The sequence below is a fragment of the Eurytemora carolleeae genome, unplaced genomic scaffold (assembly GCF_000591075.1).
Source record: "Eurytemora carolleeae unplaced genomic scaffold, Eaff_2.0 scaffold1291, whole genome shotgun sequence".
Classification (NCBI taxonomy): domain Eukaryota; kingdom Metazoa; phylum Arthropoda; class Copepoda; order Calanoida; family Temoridae; genus Eurytemora; species Eurytemora carolleeae.
In genome coordinates, this window is record NW_019397371.1 from 8,686 (window position 1) to 14,221 (window position 5,536).

The window sequence follows — 5,536 nt, forward strand, 5'->3', positions numbered from 1 at the left end:
TGACAAGGCTAGCTCCAGAGAAGAAATGATCCTGTCACTACGGTACAGATATTCAGCTGAGTCTCCATTAATGGAGGAAAGCCCGGCCAAGGTGAAAATCTGGTGCAAGCTGATAGGAGGATGGCCTTCACTGACAAATGGAGGCTGCAGATACCTCCTCCAAGCTAGGGATAAATTCTTGGAACAAGCACAGGTATTAAAGAAGTCTAAGTTCAAATGGAGATTGGAGGTAACCATGAGGGAGATCACGAGTTCGTTTAAGGAATATGCAAGGTTTGGCCTGAGTAAAGAAGCAATTGTGGAATGCAATTTCCTTGAGTCTGCTCCATTCCACTATGGATTGCTCCGACCCAGATCATGCCCGGTTCCCCCCTTGTTCATGAACCCTGAGAAGATCAAGCCTGGAACCATAGGTAAACTAGTGAAGAAGCAGGAAAGGAAGATGAAACCCATTATTTTTGAATGGGCTCGGATGAACCCTCACAAGATACAAAACATGTTCGAGAGATTGACAAAGGATGAACACTTCAGGAAGTTTTTGTACGGGGCTTATCAGGGTTTAAGAATGATCTACCGGAGGTTGTATAACAGGGAGGCGGTGAGGATCAAGGAGTTAGATGATGCCTTTATTGACAACATTGCTAGTCAACTAATTGAGGAGGAAGATCGTGCTCGAAAAACCCGGGAGTTGTATAAGGCAAGGAAGGATCGGTGTGAACACCTGCGGTCTGTTCTCCGGGCTAAGGATGATGAAGATCAAACCTTATGTCTGGAAGAGCTCCCCAGGTTGCCAGATTGGAAACCGAGAAGGAGAGGTTGGAAGAGAATGCGATCGAGATCTAGATCTAGAGCTGGAGCGAAGCGGATCAATGTACAGCGCCAGGATTCTGCAAGACCATCAGGACAGGTATCTGCTGAAGATCATCCCAAAGACGTTCAGGAATCAGCTCTGGGTGATCAGGTAACAGAGCAGTATGCAGAAACTCGAGAAATCCGTATGATAGACCCTACTGAAGAGGTTGTGATGATCGAGATAGATTCAGATGAAGATCCTGATCTTGTAGGAATAAATGATCTGAAACCTTCATGCAGGAAGATCATGCCAGAGAAGAGAAAGAACAAGAGTAGGAAGAAAGGGAAGAGAGCTCCTACTCCAGTTAGGACATATGATGAGATCATAGAGTCTGGAACCTACAAGAACACGGACGATGAGTTTGATCTTGAGACTTATTTCTCTGGGGACATTATATAGGTGGTTCAAGGAGTGGAGACGTCCTTGGTGGAAATCTTATTTTTGATCTTTTATATCCATATGTTGAAATGTTTTATTGAGAGTCTCTAAACCATATGAGTTTTTTCACGTTGAAACCATGGAAATAGATTATTTAATCCTGATTGCATCCCAATCCATGATCGTGATCGACCATTTGTGTTCGAAACATGTACATTAAAGTTTATTTTTGATAAAGTTTTATATTGTCCTATTAATGGTCATGATTCGAGGATCACCAAATAGTACATGAAAAATACAGTTGTAAATTATAAAGAGATCATGAAGGACTATTAAAGGAATTTATGTTGTTAGTAAATATATCGTTTTCTTCTGTTAATTGTGTGCATTATTTATCCTGTCTGTCTTGTCCGTCAATATTGATCATGAAACCCAAATTAAGGTGTTTAAGTGGAATGAGACCGGACTTGAATCTCTTTATTGGTGTTTGCTATTTGGTTTTGGTTTTTTCTCTGGATACTTTCCCCGGGGGGGAGTGTTAAGTGGATTTGGTGAATCCAGGGACTGGAAGGAGTATCCGAGCAAAACCAAACCAAATAATTTTAGAGGTGGATTCAAGAAATTTCACGTAGTGCATCAGAGAGAAATAACACTCGAACGCTAGTATAAGCACCGGTTGCTCGTGGAACTTTTTTCGTCGGAGTCAAATCATTTATGTTCTTTTTTAGCGTTAGTGCTTCTTTTAGTATATTTAGTACGAGTTACGAATACCAAAAAATATTGCAAGCTATATGAGAAAGGTTATTCAAAGTCCGGCTCATTTCAGATTTATATGAAGAGATAGTTGTTGTTTTGACTGAGTCTACCGAATTTGTTCTGAGGACGGAGGAGAACTATGGTAAGAGGATAGCGAAGGGTATGGGGTTCTTCATGATCAATGTTGAATTATGTCGATGATTGGTTGGACGAAGATAGCATGTTTTAGATATATTGACGGAAATAATATGTACGCCTTTTAGTAAGTGTATTTACGTGAATTTGATGAAGTCTTTATTTTTTAAGTTTTGAACCTGAGAATCGTGATGTATTGCAGCACAATGTATGGATAGATCGTTGAGTGCAGTCCAACCGAGGTTACGAGACTTGTATCACCGGGAGCAAAGAAGGTAGAACAGATTTTTATGGGATTATTGATATTTTTTCCTTTTTTCGTCGAGTTATGACGAAACAGAAGGATAGAAAGGAAAGGAATAAATAGGAAAGATTAGAAAAGGATGAGGAGAAGGATAGAAAGGAGAAGGATATTATCGTGTACATACAATTATAAATTGATATACTTGTTTATACTTTTGGAAAGAGATAAGTAGTAGGAAAAATATTGCTTGATTGGAAAATAATAAATTTCTCTTTATTTACAATAATGATTCTTGACAAAAATTCAAAATTCAAAATTCAAATATTAAATTTCTCATTCGTGTTGGATAACCTGTACATAAAAAAACTTTTCTCTTTCAATTGCAAAACTTACTAAAATTAGGTCAAAGGATTAGATTTCTACTCCCGGGGTTTTTGTTCTCATACGCGCAGGACACGCTGTGCTTTTGCAGTTCATTTTACCACGTGCATATGTCTATCATTTGATATGCATGTACTAATTAACATAATTGCATTTTAAATTTGCCATCTGCACTCAGCAGTCTGCAGCACCGTAGAAATCAGTAGGATTTGTGGATAATGTTTCCCGTGGGTTTAAACTTTACATCACTTACTAGGTATAAAAAACTTGAGCTATGTTTAATGAATTTTTTTGTTGCCTAAAATTCTGACCGTTTTTACTTAAAATTAAATGATCCAAATCATATTTCATCAAGTAAGCGTTAAAGGGAGTGACCGGCTATGTATGGTAGTCGAACTGATTATGTAGTGTTGTGGAAAACTTCTTTCGGATTCATTTGAGATATATTAAACTTTTTAAAGATCTGTAAATCATGAGTTTGAGCGCAAATTTGTCAATAAATCAATGCAAAAATCGATTATTTCATTTTCATTATTATATTGAATTTCTTTTCTTTTTTGAATTTATTCGCAGATTTCTTCAAATTCTTCAAAAGTTGTTTTTTCAATAATAATTCTAGAAAATCTGCAGAAAATCTTTGTGAATAATGAGAAACCAGAATAATGAGAAAATAGAAACTAATAATTGAGCAAGATTACTTATTTTCGATGATAAGGTTAATTTTTATTTTCTCGACATGATCCTATGCATGACATCTGTAGTTTATTGTAGAACTTTTTTTACATTTTATGTCGTCGTTATTTAATAATTTTAAAAAATTAATTCTGAAAACGTGTCCATTCTCAAAGTAGGAGTTGTGAACATCGAATTTGCGCTCAAACTCAGGATTTACAGATCTTTAAAAAGTTAAATAACGAAATAACTAATATCTCATTTTTGAAATGCAAAGGCTAGGGTAGTTTTGTGATTTTTAATTCAAGAATTCTACCTCTAAAATTGAATTATGAATGCGGCAAATTATTTTAAAGATCAAATATGACATTAAAGTCGTCTCTTAACTGTCATGTTTCGTGGGACACCCTGTATATGCAGTGTCCATAGAATTGCGTGAAACTATAAACAATGATTCCTAAGCTGTATTTTCGATAAATGATTTGCGGAAATACATTTGGTTCAGAATTGATGATTAAAAATTAAGATCAAGAATGTATTCCGCCCCTGCCGTCATATCTCAAGAAGACGACTTGTCATTTTTTAATATTCAAGAAATTTGTTTTTTTTATGGGATTGTATTACAATCATAAAAAGATATATAGACAAAGCAGACATACGTCACATAAATTCGAAACAGCCTTTTAATACATTTTCTAAAACCCGTTGCGGAAAATGGTTAATCTGGCCCATTTCAAATTCTATGGGTAAGCTGATGGGTGTTCTAATTATACTTTAATCTGCCTGCAATCAAGCATGCATGGATGAATATACATTATACAATGTACATGTATGCATATTAGTGTATAGGCTTTGATACAGAATAATTAGTTTTCAAAGAATAACCCCCCCCCCCCCTTCAATTTCAGCACAATGTTCCTAGTTTGATACAGCATGTCCTACCGTCCCATGATATATACAGCTGTTGTCCCTCATGATATTAGATCGTTTATAGCTTAAAATAGCGATTTTCGGGACGTTCGAAAAAAAATAAAAAGAATTAATCATTTAAAGAAGAGATGGTTGTAAAAGGCTAACATTTAAATTTGCTTGCAGAAAATACTAGGTTTTTTGAGTAATTATATGCACATTTTGGCGTTAGAGCTTGGAGATCAGTGGCGTATTCAGGGGGGGGGCAGTAGTCCTCTTGCCCCCTGGGAGTTCCAGGGGGGGCCCTGCCCCCCCTGGAAAATACAAAATTTTAGGATACTTTAAACTAAATTATATAACTGTCGTCTTACTTAGCAGACTTAACGAACTTGCACTTATAGCCTTAAACCCTACAAGGCTGTCTGAGCTCTCTACTTAGAAAACCATTGAAATGTTTGTGCAAGCAAATCCCAGAAAATTGAAGCTTAAAAGAGTTAGTGAATATGTAAATGGAGTAAATTCTATGTAAAAATTTCAGAAGAAATTTTGTTTATTAGTGAAAATATAATTTTTTTAATGCTGCTGTGATTATTGATTTAGGTAGCTGTGATGGAGTAAATTGATAAATTTATAAATTAAAAGGTTAAAGTTTGTTTTTCTAGCAAAGGAATGATTTTTAGCCTCAGCTCTGTAAGGTTAGTAACATCCAAAAATTATAGTCTTTTTGGTGTATTTTTATGGTGTTAATTGACTCTTTGAACAAAACAATTCCAGGGGGGGTGGGCAACAAAAATCTTGTATAACAGTTGATCGACCACTTCACTTGAAAAGTCTTTGATCTTTCAAAAAATTTGGTTTTCTTTTAAACAAGACCAAATTTTTTCAAGATTTTTACTTCTTTTTCGATACATTTTACTCAAAAGTCAATAATTTTCCCTAACAATTAAATATTTATCTTTCTAATTCAGCAATATAAAATTTTGATCCTCTATCTTATAAAATGTTTCATTATTAAAATTTAGAATAAAGATGCCCATAGATTATTAGGCATGAAAACTTATTAATGCTAATTTTTGCAGCTCATCCATCATACTTAAAGAAAGCATGTGGTGCGAGGCTTTATTTGTTAACTTTTTGGTCAAAATATAAATGAGAAAATTTAGATCTAGTTGCACTTTCATCTCTCCAGTTTCACAAATCAATAAAAA